This window comes from Apodemus sylvaticus, chromosome 9 (assembly GCF_947179515.1).
Source record: "Apodemus sylvaticus chromosome 9, mApoSyl1.1, whole genome shotgun sequence".
NCBI lineage: Eukaryota > Metazoa > Chordata > Mammalia > Rodentia > Muridae > Apodemus > Apodemus sylvaticus.
In genome coordinates, this window is record NC_067480.1 from 79,352,954 (window position 1) to 79,368,623 (window position 15,670).

Sequence of the window (15,670 nt, forward strand, 5' to 3'; positions counted from 1 at the left end):
GCCCCAAACATGAAAGGAGATGTCATCTCCTGGCAGCTGGCAAGCCGCAGGGGGAGCTGAGGGAAGAGAGAGAGATGGAGGGAAGAGGTGGAGAGAGAGAGAGAGAGAGAGAGAGAGAGAGAGGAGAGAGAGATCTGTATTGTGGTGACACAGAGAGAAGGTAAAGGAAAAGAAAGGAGGGAGAGAGAGGCTCCAATGCACCAGGTTCCCCCCTTCACACACACACACACACACACACACACGTAGTGCCTTCAAATCACAGGTTCTAATCTTGACACTCATCTGATTAGATGTCTTCAGTGTCTTCCCAATTCCCCAAAATAAGAAGATGGACTGGGAGAAACCAGAGGCCAGGGAGCGGGATTGGAGGCTTGGGCTCTTTCCCTGGGGAGACAGGCAGCAGGCAGGGACACTTAGTGAGTCGTTCATTAGTGAATATAGGAAAAAGGATCCGAGGAAAGAAATGGGAGAGACAGAAAGAGGAGAGATAAAAGAGAGAGGAGAGGATAAAGAGTGGAGAGACAGAGAGAGGGCCAAAGATGAGAAACAGAACAGAGAGGAGAGAGGAAGAAAAGAAAGAGGAGAAAGAGGAGAGAGAAGGGGACGGATGGAGAAAGGGGATAAGAGAGGAGAGATTACATTTCACTAGACATGAGGTCATCTCCCCCAATATTTGTCCCAACAATCCAGCAGTGGGTATCATCATACTCTTAACCAGAGAGACAATGGTCTGCCTTCAGCTCCTCTGCCGAGCGGAGACGATTTGAACCAGTTTCTCTCCTGCTCAGATTTCCCTGAGCATCTCTCCAGACAGGAAGACAGAAGCCCAGAGAAGGGGAGCAGGAAGACCTCGCCAGGGTGTGCTTCCTGAACCTTCCTTCCCCTCTTGAAGGAAAGGGGTTTCCTTGTCCTTCCCACCCTTTAGAAGCAAGAGCACCAATGAGGGGAACTTGGGCATCACAGAGCCTAGATCTTGGGTCCAGACCAATGATTGACACTTAAGTGTCTGATGCTTCCCCACCCCCACCCATAGGTGTCTTCAGGGCTATCTGGGGCAGGGAGTATCCTCATGTCAGAAGCCTCACACAGAGGAACACCAGTTGTAGGCTGTCGGATAAGAATAAATCTGACTCCCAAAAGTTGTTCTCTGGCCTCCACATGTGTGACACACACAACGAATGAATGAATGAATGAATGAATGAATGAATGAATGAATGAATATTAGCGCTAGAGAGTTAGTCCAGCTGTTAAGAGCACTTTTTGTTCTTACAGAGGACCTGGGCTCAGTTCACAGCACCCACCTAGTGGTTTACACCATCCATAACTCCATCTCCAGGACATCTGATACCCTCTTCTGACCTCTATGAACATGGCAAGCAGATGATGTACATACATGCGCACAGGCAAATGCTCATTTGCATAAACTAAAATAAGCAAATATATACATATATTTAAAAGAATATATAAATATGTATATACATATATTCTATTGTAGTTTTTCATATTATATATACATATATAATTATGTATACATATATGTGTGTAAATATATAGACAGATTTGCAAGAAACAGGAAAAAAACACAGCATAAAGTCAAACACATGACCACATGTCTAACATCCCACACTGGTAGAGCTGAAGCAGGGATCACCAGTTAGAGGCCAGACAGAGGCAGAGGAGGCTGGAGAGATGGTTAAGGAGTTAAAAGCACCGTCTGCTTTTCCCGAGGACCAAGATTCAAATCCCAGCACTCACAAGGCAGCGCACAACCATACATCCATCCTCATGGGATCTGATTCCCTCTTCAGACCTCCACCAGAACTAGGCATGCACACGGCACACTGACATACATGCAGCACATGGCACACTGACATACATGCAGCTCATGGCACACTGACATACATGCACCTCATGGCACAATGACATACATGCAGCGCATGGCACACTGACATACATGCAGCTCATGGCACACATACATGCGGCGCATGGCACACTGACATACATGCAGCAAATGGCACACTGACATACATGCAGCACATGGCACACATACATGCAGCGCATGGCACACTGACATACATGCAGCGCATGGCACACTGACATACATGCAGCTCATGGCACACATACATGCGGCACATGGCACACTGACATACATGCAGCAAATGGCACACTGACATACATGCAGCACATGGCACACATACATGCAGCGCATGGCACACTGACATACATGCAGCGCATGGCACACTGACATACATGCAGCAAATGGCACACTGACATACATGCAGCAAATGGCACACTGACATACATGCAGCACATGGCACACTGACATACATGCAGCTCATGGCACACTGACATACATGCAGCACATGGCACACTGACATGCATGCAGCAAATGCCACACTGACATGCATGCAGCACATGCCACACTGACATGCATGCAGCACATGCCACACTGACATGCATGCAACTTATGGTACACTGAAATACATGCAGCACATGGCACACTGACATACATGCAGCACATGGCACACTGACATACATGCAGCACATGGCACACTGACATAAATGCAGCTCATGGCACACTGACATACATGCAGCACATGGCACACTGACATACATGCAGCTCATGGCATACTGACATACATGCAGCACATGGCACACTGACATACATGCAGCATATGGCACACTGACATGCATGCAGCACATGGCACACTGACATGCATGTAGCACATGGCACACTGACATGCATGTAGCACATGGCACACTAATATATATGCAGCTTATGGTACACTGACATACATGCAGCACATGGCACACATACATGCAGTGCTTGGCACACTGACATACATGCAGCTCATGGCACACTGACATGCATGCAGCTCATGGCACACTGACATACATGCAGCACATGGCACACTGACATGCATGCAGCTCATAGCACACTGACATACATGCAGCGCATGGCACACTGACATACATGCAGCGCATGGCACACTGACATACATGCAGCAAATGGCACACTGACATACATGCAGCTCATGGCACACTGACATACATGCAGCACATGGCACACTGACATACATGCAGCTCACGGCACACTGACATATATGCAGACCAAACACAAATATATGTAAAATCAATGGTTCTGAATTAAGATGAAAAGGAGAAATATGAGAAAGAAAGTGCGAGATGGAAAGACGAGAGCAACATATTTGATAAAACTAGAAAACTTAACATCCACAGACCACTGTGTGTGAGCCAATCGTTTATCTTGTTCCTTTCTCTTGCTGACGTGCTCACTGACTTAAGGAGACAGCCGTTCCTGGGAGAAAACAGACAGACAGTCCTCCCTCTTTTCTCTTCATCACACTCTCACAGACTCCATCACATGCATGCACACACTCACACACTTACACACATACACATATACTCGCACACATGTATAAACACATACGCGCTCATGCTCATTCAAACGAGCTCTGTCTCATGTATTCCTCACATGCATTCTCTTCTCTCTCTCTCTCTCTTTCTCTCTCTCTCTCACTCACACACTCACACACACACACACACACACACACACACACGTATGCATGCATGCAGAAATAAGAAGTTCTAGGTCCCTATTCACAGTCTGCTATTCTGGGCCTGAAGCCTGCTTTGAGTCACAGCCAAGTTCCCAGAAGTTGTCCTTTTGGCCCAGGAGAGACCAGGTGGAATCCAGCCCGCTCCCTTGGTGATGCAGGCTGCGCCCTTCCCGCTTCCGGCTTGCTTTCTCTGTTCCTCCCTGAACACTCTTTCAAGCCTGCCCCAGAGGGAGGCAGCCAGGGCAGACCCTGTCAGCCATGATAGGTGGAATGGGCCCAAGGTGCTGTTCTACAGGTCCACAAGCACAGCTACCCTGTGCCTCACAGGACAGCTTTGGATAAATACAGCTGAATATGAAATCATAAACTTACTTAAAACATTGTGGGATGTTTGCTCTGTTTTTTTTTTCCTGTTAATCTGTTGCATGATTCTCAGGGAACAAATTTTGTCCATGGCAATGACAGGCCAAAATGCTGGACACCCCGGAGAAATGTCCACCTGCCTCGCCTGCCCTCACCTCCCTCATGGCTAGCTGGGGACATCCCCAGTTCAAGCCTGTAGTGTTGCAATAGCCTGCTTTACCACCTCCTTTCTGGGCCGTAAACTCACTATTTGAGCCTTTTGAAACACACATTACAAGAGAAGGAAACCAAGGTGTAGACAGGCCCACTCTCCTGGAACACAGAACTAGGCAGAGTTAGGGTCTGCACCCTCTCCTGCACCCATGCATTGACCATTACACACCCTGCCCCTTGAGGGCGCCCTCTTGCTTCTTGAGGCTTTCTCTGACCCCCGCCCCACCCCCACATCCAGGCTCTTTGCCCTCCTGCTTCCTCAAGGACCCGTTATCAGCACCTCTCCTGGACTCCTGATTGCCCAATGCCTTGAATGTATTCCCTGTCTGTGTTTATTTTTATCTTCAGAAGCGTGTTATTTATTATCAGGAGTACAAAGGGTGTTTGCCACTACTCATTCCACCCGTCTCCACCAGTTACCTGACGCAGGAGTAGAAAGAAAAATGACCCCAGGTGACATGAGAATACACACTATGTGGAGGTGCATTGTGGAGTTACTACCCAGGAGAGTCAGTTAGCGAGCTAGTTAGTTTCTTGAGACAGGGTCTCCGATAGCCCAGGCAGCTTCAAACCTACTTCATAGCAGAGGGTGACCCTGAACTTCTGATCCTTGTGTCTCTGCCTGCCAAGCACTGATATAATCGTGATCCACCCTGTGAGTGTAGGGGTGTGTGGTGTAGGGGTGTGTGGTATAGAGGTGTGTGGTATAGGGGTGTGTGGTGTAGGGGTGTGTGGTATAGGGGTGTGTGGTATAGGGGTGTGTGGTGTAGCGGTGTGGGGTGTAGGGGTGTGGGGTATAGGGGTGTGGGGTTTAGGGGTGTGGGGTATAGGGGTGTGGGGTGTGGGTTGTAGGGGTGTGGGACTTAGGGGTGTGGGATGTGGGATGTGGGGTATAGGGGTGTAGGGGTGTGAGTGTGTGGGGTGTAGGGGTATGTGTGGGTGTGTGGGTGTGGGGTGTAGGGGTGTGGGGGTGTGGGGTGGGGGTGGGAGTGTGGGGGTTGTGGGGGTGGGGGTGGGGTATGGAGGTGTGGGGGTGTGGGGTGTAGGGTTATGGGGTGTGGGGGTGTGGAGTATGGGGTGTGGGGTATGGAGGTGTGGGGTATGGGGGTATGGGATGTGTGGGTGTGGGGTATAGGGTTATGGGGTGTGGGGTGTGGGGGTGTGGGGTATGGGGTGTGGGTTGTGGGGTGTGGGGTGTGGGGTATGGAGGTGTGGGGTGTGGGGTATGGAGGTGTGGGGGTGTGGGGTATGGGATGTGGGGGTGGGATGTGGGGTATAGGGTTATAGGGTATGGGGGTGGGGTGTGGGGTATAGGGTGTGGGGTATAGGGTGTGGGGTATAGGGTATGGAGGTGTGGGGTATAGGGTATGGGGTGTGGGGGTGGGGTATAGGGTTATGGGGTGTGGGGTGTGGGGTATGGAGGTGTGGGGTGTGGGGTATGGAGGTGTGGGGTGTGGGGTATGGAGGTGTGGGGTGTGGGGTATAGGGTTATGGGGTGTGGGGTATGGAGGTGTGGGGGTGGGGTATGGGGTGGAGGTGTGGGGGTGGGGTATGCAGTGTGGGGTGTGGGGTATGGGATATGGGGGTGGGGTATAGGGTTATGGCGTGTGGGGGTGGGGTGTAGGGGTGTGGAACTTAGGGGTGTGGGGAGTGTGGGGTGTAGGGATATGGGATGTGGGGTGTGGGCTATAGGGGTGTAGGGGTGTGGGGGTGTGGGGTGTAGGGGTGTGTGTGGGTGTGGGTGTGTGGGTGTGTGGGTGTGAGGGGTGAGGGGTGGGAGTGTGGGGGGTGTGGAGGTAGGGTATGGAGGTGTGGGGTGTGGGGTGTGGGGTGTGGAGTGTAGGGTTATGGGGTGTGGGGGGTGGGGGGTGGGGTGTGGGAGGTGGAGACCAGGGCCTCGTGCAGTCTTCAGCTGAACTGCTTCCTCCATCCCTGCTGCCTTTATCCATCATGGATGAGAAGGAACACAGGTGAAGATCAAAAGGATTCTGTCCTTCTCTCCTCGAGGTCACACAGGCGATGGTGGGCTAAAGACAAGGACAAGAGGGGAGGCCTCTCGGATGCCCAGAGAAGAGGAAGCAGGGCCAGGCCAGCACCTCAGTAAGTCCTACACAGACCTCCTCGCCTTTCACCTGGAAATGTCAAGAACAACTGGAAAGGAACCTCGCAGCCAAGCCAGCCCGGCCTGGGACAAGGGTGTGATGGTTCATTTTGAATTGCTTGGGTCGGGATTTTTTTTTTTTTTATAAGAGGGAGGTGAGGCAAGGTCTCAGACAGCCCAGGCTGGGCTCAAAGTAATATGTAGTCAAGAACGACCATGCACTTTGATGGCCCTGTCTTCCTTTCACAGTGAGAGGCACATTGGTACGTAGCCCTTCACTCAGGTTTGGGATGGGGTTTTTATATAGCAATAGGAAACCCACACCCACAGACTTGTTATTCCCATGTAGGGCCACAAGGCTTTGAAGGTGACTTGCCCAAGGTCCCACAGGTCTGTAGGTAGGGATTAGGAGTCAAGGTTAGAGCTCATGTCCCTGCCACTCAAAGCATGGAAACAATGAATTACTGTGACGGTGTGTCCTCTGTTAGTGATGGCCGGTGTGTCCTCCGTTAGTGATGGGCAGTGTGTTCTCTGTTAGTGATGGGCAGTGGGTCCTATAGTTAGTAATGGGCAGTGTGTCCTCTGTTAGTGATAGGCAGGCAGTGTGTCCTCGGTTAGTGATGGGCAGTGTGTCCTCCGTTAGTGATGGGCAGGCAGTGTGTCCTCTGTTAGTGATGGGCAGTGTGTCCTCCGTTAGTGATGGGCAGTGTGTCCTCGGTTAGTGATGGGCAGTGTGTCCTCGGTTAGTGATGGGCAGTGTGTCCTCGGTTAGTGATGGGCAGTGTGTCCTCGGTTAGTGATGGGCAGTGTGTCCTCGGTTAGTGATGGGCAGTGTGTCCTCCGTTAGTGATGGGCAGTGTGTCCTCCGTTAGTGATGGGCAGTGTGTCCTCCGTTAGTGATGGGCAGTGTGTCCTCCGTTAGTGATGGGCAGGCAGTGTGTCCTCTGCTAGTGATGGGCAGGCAGTGTGTCCTCTGCTAGTGATGGGCAGGCAGTGTGTCCTCTGCTAGTGATGGGCAGTGTGTCCTCCGTTAGTGATGGGCAGTGTGTCCTCCGTTAGTGATGGGCAGTGTGTCCTCCGTTAGTGATGGGCAGTGTGTCCTCCGTTAGTGATGGGCAGTGTGTCCTCCGTTAGTGATGGGCAGTGTGTCCTCTGTTAGTGATGGGCAGTGTGTCCTCTGTTAGTGATGGGCAGGCAGTGTGTCCTCTGCTAGTGATGGGCAGTGTGTCCTCCGTTAGTGATGGGCAGTGTGTCCTCTGTTAGTGATGGGCAGTGTGTCCTCCGTTAGTGATGGGCAGTGTGTCCTCCATTAGTGATGGGCAGTGTGTCCTCCGTTAGTGATGGGCAGTGTGTCCTCCGTTAGTGATGGGCAGTGTGTCCTCTGTTAGTGATGGGCAGTGTGTCCTCCGTTAGTGATGGGCAGTGTGTCCTCCGTTAGTGATGGGCAGTGTGTCCTCTGTTAGTGATGGGCAGTGTGTCCTCCGTTAGTGATGGGCAGTGTGTCCTCTGTTAGTGATGGGCAGGCAGTGTGTCCTCTGCTAGTGATGGGCAGGCAGTGTGTCCTCTGCTAGTGATGGGCAGTGTGTCCTCCGTTAGTGATGGGCAGTGTGTCCTCCGTTAGTGATGGGCAGTGTGTCCTCCGTTAGTGATGGGCAGTGTGTCCTCCGTTAGTGATGGGCAGTGTGTCCTCGGTTAGTGATGGGCAGTGTGTCCTCCGTTAGTGATGGGTAGTGTGTCCTCTGTTAGTGATGGGCAGTGTGTCCTCCGTTAGTGATGGGCAGTGTGTCCTCCGTTAGTGATGGGCAGTGTGTCCTCTGTTAGTGATGGGCAGTGTGTCCTCCGTTAGTGATGGGCAGTGTGTCCTTCGTTAGTGATGGGCAGTGTGTCCTCCGTTAGTGATGGGCAGTGTGTCCTCTGTTAGTGATGGGCAGTGTGTCCTCTGTTAGTGATGGGCAGTGTGTCCTCTGTTAGTGATGGAAGCACTGCAAGGTCTGTACGAAGTGGGTGCCTGGGAACAGTCGCTGACAAGGCGGCTCTTATTTCAAAACATCTGTGCCATGCTGCACACCACAGTAGGACGGGGCGCCTGCTTTCCAGCTGTTTCTAGTGAATCTACATCAGGGGAGCCCAGTGGGTGGGGTGGAACCTCGGGTGCCCAGAGTCTGGACACCACTGTGAGGCTGACCTCTCTACAAGACTCACAGAAGCTTTGGTTTTGCTTTTTTTTTTTTCTTGAAAAATATTTTCCAGGGACTAGAGAGATGGCTCAGCAGCTGGGAGAGCTGCTGCTCTTCCACTGAGTTTGAATCCTAGCACCCATGTCAGGAGACTCACAGCTGCCTGCAACCCCAGCTCCAGGGCTCCAGTGCCCTCCCCCAGCTTCCACATGTACCTAAACATACATGGTACACACACTCACACTCACACACACATGTACATATGTATACACATGTACACTCACATGTACATGCACACACATGCTTTTTAAAATCTTTTAAAAGGGGAGTACTCTGGGGTTAAGAATACTTACTGCTCTTGCAAAGGATGTAGATTCCGTTTCTAGCACCACATGGTGGCTCACAAGCATCTGTAAATCCAGGTTCAGGAATCTGAATAGCCTCTTTTGTTCTGCAGGTTCGTGAACGCACATGGTATACACACAGCCACCTCACACAGCACACACACACACACATACCCACACACATACACAGCATGTACACATCACACACACATACAAATAAATATAAATAATTTAATATACATTCTGCTTTAAAAACTACTGAATGAGCTCACCTGCCTGCCTCCCTAGATTCATGAACGAATGAAGTAACTGGGTGTGGCTTATCCAGCTGCCGTGGTTTCTATCTCTGGGGAGACTTGGGAACAAGAAGGAGGAATCCACGGTGAGAGATGTGGAACTCGGAGGAGTGTGTTTTTGTGTGACTCCCTGAGCCCCACCTACCTGTTTCTGCTTCATAATCACTTACCATCCCTAAGCACAGACCTGGCAACAGGTGGGTGTGAGGAAAGATGCTGGAGACTGCTGGCCGGCCAGCCGCAAGCGTGGGAAAAGCTGCAGAGGCAGGGCCAAGGAGAAGCTGTCTGGCAAGGAGAAGCTGAGGAGGCAGCCCCCAAGCTGAGTGCTCACCACAGAAGTCAGCACGAAGAAGCTGGGTGTGGTGCTGTGCTCAGGGGGTGGAGACAGGAAGATTTTCCTTTCCCATTTTTTTTGTATGCGTATGCATGTTTGCATGCAATGGTCATACATATGTGTGAGAGAGAGCATGAACATGTGTGGGAGTATCTTGGAGGCCTAATGGTGAAAGTAGGAAACATTATATTTCTATCTTATTCATTGAGGTAGGATCTCTCAAACCCAGAGCCCATTGATACAGGTAGTTTCGTGAGCCAGCTTGCTTTGGGTCTCCACTTCCAATGTTGGATTTTTTTACAGGCAGGTTGGCACACCCACCTGCATTTCTGTGGATTCTAGAGATCCAAACTCCATGTCCTCATGCCTGTGTACCTCTGAGTCACCTCATCTCCTCAGCCCCTGGTAAAAGGATCTTGAGTTCTAGGCCCTGCCTTAAACTTATGTAAACTAGAAATAATATAGTTCCTACCCTCTAAAACTGTAATGGGGTAAATAAGGTGGAACAGGAGCGACCAGTGCTTGACACTTAGGGAGTGTTTGACACATGGTAGCTATGACAACCGTTCCATAACCAACCCAGAGGTCCCCAAATGTATCCTCTATGTATCCCCACATAATAGTGCACTCAGAATTTGTGCTTAGGGACAGTAAGGGATTATGAAGCAGAAACAGGTAGGTGGGGCTCAGGGCGTCACACAAAAACATACAACAGGCACCTCATTCCTCCAGGGCCTCCCTGCAACTGGAAATAAGCTAAGAGGCAAAGTTGAGAAAGATCTGGTCAAGCCCAGCTCCTAGAAAGGTGGAGGGTAAGTCTGGAAGGCTCCAGAACCAGCCCTGATAACAACACATAAGGAGAGTTGTCCTTTGAATCTGTGATGATCCTCTGTATAAAACAAAACCACTCTCTAGGGATGTGGACAAGAGAGGCCAGACTTGTGAGTGACCTAGGACAGACCACTATAGTGGCTGTCATCACGACCCCTGATCTGAGATCTAGCAAGGAGACATTTGAAAAAACTTGGATGAGTCCATAGATGGCCAATGACACATCCATTCCAAAATGAAGATTTCACTATCTCCTCAGAAAGGTGTCTCTGTGGGTGTTGTCAGGATACCTTTGCAGAGATTGGGGGCAGGGGTGTGCACTGAGAAGAGTCTGGAAATAAGACAGGAAGGGTCTGTACTGGGGTCCTGGGGTTGTGATTGGGGTTATAAGTCTGAGAGGCAGACTTATAGAAGCTTGGGGTTCTAGCTGTGTTCCCTCCCATCATACAAAGCCCAGAGACGAGTCAGGAGGACCCCATGGCTCACAGGTGTCTCTCTGTCCTCCCTGACAGCCCCTGCCAGCTGCCCTGGCGTCCCTGGGTCCCCAGGGTCAGGCCATTACAGGTGAGATTTATCACAGCAGGTGTGCAGCATGACGGTATATTACCCAGGATTATGGACTGTAACAGAATAATCTCCCTAATGTAATTCAAGCTCTCGACATGGCTTACGGCTCCTTAATGTACCTCAGACCGAAGAATTACAGGGACATTCTCCCTCCAGCTCCCCATGTCCCCTGCCTCCCCTCCCTGTCAACCCCTAAATGATTTAGGCAATTGCCTGCAGCCAGATCTCCGCATCCAGTCATAAGTCAGCGCAGCTCAGTAAACATGACAGGCCAGGAGCTTTTCCCAGCTTATCACTTGTCCATGGAAGACTCCCTTTCCTCAAAGGGAAGAACAACCTATGACCCTGGGATACTGAGAGGCACACCCTGAGATATCCCCTTGGGAACCAAGGTTTGAGCAAGCCCCCATTCAATATGATATTCCTCTGGGCTTCATGCCCTCCCCTAGACTCAGAAGACAACCCCAGAGCCACAGAACAATGTTACAACCAGAGAGATTTTAGGATCTAAGTACCTTTGTCTGTGAACTGACCTTGTGAACTCACCAAACTCAGACAGAAGGTCCTTTCCTGAGACTAGACCATGTTTTGGCATTTATTAACCACTGGGCATTATCCCAAGCACTTTAAACAATCAATCCATCTAACATCTCCAACATTTGAGTAGGGACATTCTCTACTTTACTAAAAAACTGAGACTCAGACAGGTGACACCAGTGTCACAGATCTACCAAGATGGAAGCTGCCACATGAGTCCAGGCAGCCTGTTCCCAAAGCCTACATGTGGTAACCTTCTGAGCTATTCAGTGCTAGGCTTTAATGGTGCCAGGGAAATTCCCCAACCCCTTGTCTCAGGGATTCATTCATCTACCTAGTCCCCACACTCGTGTGACAAGGACAGAGTGACAGCAGAGACCCTTGAGCTTACTGGCATGATCAGAGAGCTGGGGCTCCACCAACCAGCAGCCAAAAGAATACTCAGAAGCCCTCAGCTCAGGCCTGCGTGACGTCCCCTGCCCAGACTGCCATGGCTTCCTCTTCTGCTGCTACGTTGGGCCTACACCTTACCTCCTCCTTTTCCTAAAACACAGACAAAGGATTCCTCCAGACTTCAGGACCCAAGGAAAGCAGAGGGGAAGTCTCCCCACATCAGGAAGCAGCCACAGACTAGGGAGAATTCCTCCTAAAATCATCTCAGCCCCAACAAGGCAGTTTTCTGGACAGGAGGTGCATCTAGTGAACACCTTCTGCATACACTATGCCAGCCTTTCTGTAAAGTTCTTTCCAGTCCTGACCACACCCATTGTGCTTAACCTTTGGGGATTCACTGTTTCCAAAGAGAGCCAAAATCCATTATCGCAACAAGGACTAAATGCATGGTCCTGGTTCTTTAAAAACAAACAAACAAAAAAAAAAACCACATAGAATTTCAGATAAAGTACTACATGCTAGCAACTATAACACACACACACACAGCCCAGAGACACGGACAAGCTGCTAAAATTGTCTGTACTGTGATGGTAGTCACAGACTCAGACATCAGGGTTCTTGTAATTTAGCTGGGAAGGCATGTGGGCACACACACACACTCCCCTTGGGTTTCAGTGGCCATTTTGAATCTCTAGGGAGGGTCACTTGTATGTCTGCCTCTCTTTTGCCTGTGAACAGTAAGAAGAGCAAATCCAGGAAAGGCTGGGATACAGCTCAGTTACTGGGTTGCTTGCCTAACTTATGTGAGGCCCTGGGTTCCACTCTAAATACTGCCAAACCCTGGAGTGGTGGTGCACAAATTCAATTCCAGAATTTGAATCAGAAGTTCTTGGCTACATAGTGAGCTCGGGGCCAGCCTGGGCTAGTTGAGACTTTCAAAAACGAGGAGGAGAAAGGGACAAGATGGGAGATGATAATCCAGGTGCTGTGTCTCCAGTGTTGATGCAGATGGGGCAGGATTAGGTAGGGTGAGAGAGATTAGGTCAGAAATTTAGCAGTCACTTGTCTCTAGCTTTGAGGAAGCCCTACCCTGGAAGGGGCTACAGTGCTATGTCATAGTCATCCATAGAGCCCCCTGGCCCTCAGGAGACAAGGGGGGTTGCACACTCCCAGGCCTATGAAGGAAGACTCCCTACCCCGGGGCCCTTCCTGCATGAGACTCTCTGAGAGGACCTGAGGCCTTTCTTTTGGCCTCTTCCAACTCAGGCAAAGTACTGTTGTTCCGGGCGGCACCACAAGGGGGCGCCTTCACTTGACTGTGTGGGGTCAGGAGAGCCTGACTGAAATTGGAGGTTAGGGAACCCAAGAACAGGGCTCTATGCCACAAAGACTGTACTCTAAGCTGTTGGAGGACAGAGACCCGGCTTTAGATGTTCCTTCCTTTGAGTGTCTGATTCACTAGACCATGGCACAGGCAGACAACCTATCCTTTACAGTTGGGAGAGCTGAGGTCTCCAGAGGTCCAAGACTCACATAGGGTCACATGACGAACCCCTAGCATTGCTGCTGGTAGCCTGATAGCCTGGGTCTCCTAACTACTGGCCCAAGTTTCCTTCTGATGTCCTAGCCTCTTCCAGGAACTTACACCAGGCTAAGCACACTACAGCAGAGATGGATGGAAGCATACATGCATGCATGGGTGGGTGGGTGGTGGATGCATGGGTGGATGGATGGGTAGTTGGATAGATGCATGTATGGGTAGATGAATGATGCATAGATGGATGGATGGGTGGGTGGATGGATATGGGTAGATGATGCATAAATGCATGCATGCAATGGATGGGTGATGCATGAATACATGGATGAATGGATTGATGGATGTATGCATGGCTGAATGCATGGATGGATGCATAGAGACATGCATGGATGGATGGGTGGATGGATGCATGGATGGATGGATGGGTGGATGGATGGGTAGATGCATGGCTGAATGCATGGATGGATGCATGGAGGCATGGATGGGTGCATGGATGATGCATGGGTGGATGGAGGCATGCATGGATGAATGCATGGATGGATGTATGAATGGATGGATGGATGGATGAAGACATGTATGAATTGATGCATGCATGCATAGATGAATGGATGCATGCATGTATAAATAGATGGATGTGTGGATGCATGGAGGCATGCATGGATAGAAAGATGATGGACAGATGGATGGAAAGGCCATTTGGACAATCTTTCTGGAAGAACTCTATTTTTGCACTGCTCTGCAGGGCACAAAGCTAAGGTCGCAGAGTCGTTATCTGCCCTTTCTAAGCCCCAACCTTCTCTGACCATGAAGCTCTCAAAGCAGAAGGCAACTGACATGGAGTCTGATTCATTTGTATGGATAAGGAAGGTACGCTGAAGCCAGGGCAAGCAGCTGGTTCACCCCAACAACAGAAACCTCCTTAGAGCTCCTTGCTTGAAATTTGCTTGGGGTGGGGTGGGTTCAGACTTCTTTCAGAGTCTCTTATCTTTTGCTCAGATAGCAGAGGGCTGCCCAACTACAAAATAAGGCCTGTGTTGGGTCACCAGCACCACAGAAACTAAGTGTGGTGCTGCACACCTCAAATCCCAACTACTAGGAAGATGGAGACAGGTCGTCCTTGGTTATGTAGCAGGTAAGGAGTTAGAGGCCAGCCTTGGCCACATGAGGCCTCATCTCTCTCTTTTTTTGTGGATAAGGATTGGTTTTCCGAGACAGGATTTCTCTGAGTAGCCCTGGCTGTCCTGGAATTCACTCTGTAGACCAGGCTGGCCTCAAACTCAGAGATCTGCTTGCCTCTGCCTCCCAGAGAGACCCCATCGTTGTTTTTTGTTTTTTTTGTTTTTTTTTTGTTTTTTGTTTTTTGTTTTTTAAGGAATCAAAGCTGCTGTGTTCACGGCATCTGCATTAGAAGGAGAAGTCAGTGTATAAATATGCAACATGCTGTATAGCAATAAATGCCACCAGCCCAGGAGAGCGGGCCAAAGGAAATGAGCCTCCTGCTATAAAAGCTGGATTACAGGAGTGTCTGCTGGAAGATTTTAGACAGAAGACAAACATTACCTGACCTCGGTTTCAAAGAAACCCTTGCTGCTATATGGAGGATGAATCTGAGAGCAAGAAGGCACAAAGACAGGATTGCAATATTCCGTTGTTGTCGTTGTTGTTGTTGTTTTAAACAAAATTTCAATTGTTTGATTTTACCAATGAAGACTGAGGAGCCAGATGCTTGGGTAAAAGCCTGCTGGCTCAGAGAGGCAGAGCGAGCACCCAGCTGACCTTCCTCCTCAGCCAACGTCCCAGAAGCAACGCTTTCTATCACGCCCTCTCAAAAAGGCCTCCTTCAATTGAATGTCCCTCCCTTCTACTTCCTCTATTTGTCCTCCTGACTCCCTCTTACTGTTTTCTTTTTCTCAATAATGCTATGTTCACTTCCTGTCGTAGCAATAATGCTATGTTCACTTTATTTAATCTTGTTTACAGTGTTCAAGCAGAAAGCTCTTAGATTAAAGGTATGTGCCAAGGCTGAGCTACATCACAACTAAAACCAGGTTTTTTTTTCCCCCAGTAAATCACAATCTCGGGGTTCACAATATGATCAAATATCTTGCAACACTATTCTATCAAGAAAACCTGGTAGCTGGGGGCGGGGTGCAGTAGAAATAGCTCAGCAATTGAGAGAGCACTGGCTGCTCGTTCAGAGGTCCTGAGTTCAATTCCCAGCAACCACATGGTGGCTCACAACCATCTGTAATGGGATCTGATGCCCTCTTCTGGCCTGCAGGTGTACATGCAGATAGAACACTTATATACATAAATGAATTTTTCAATCTCTCCCAGATTTTTTTAAGATTTATTTATTAATTATATGTAAGTACACTGTAGCTGTCTTCAGACAG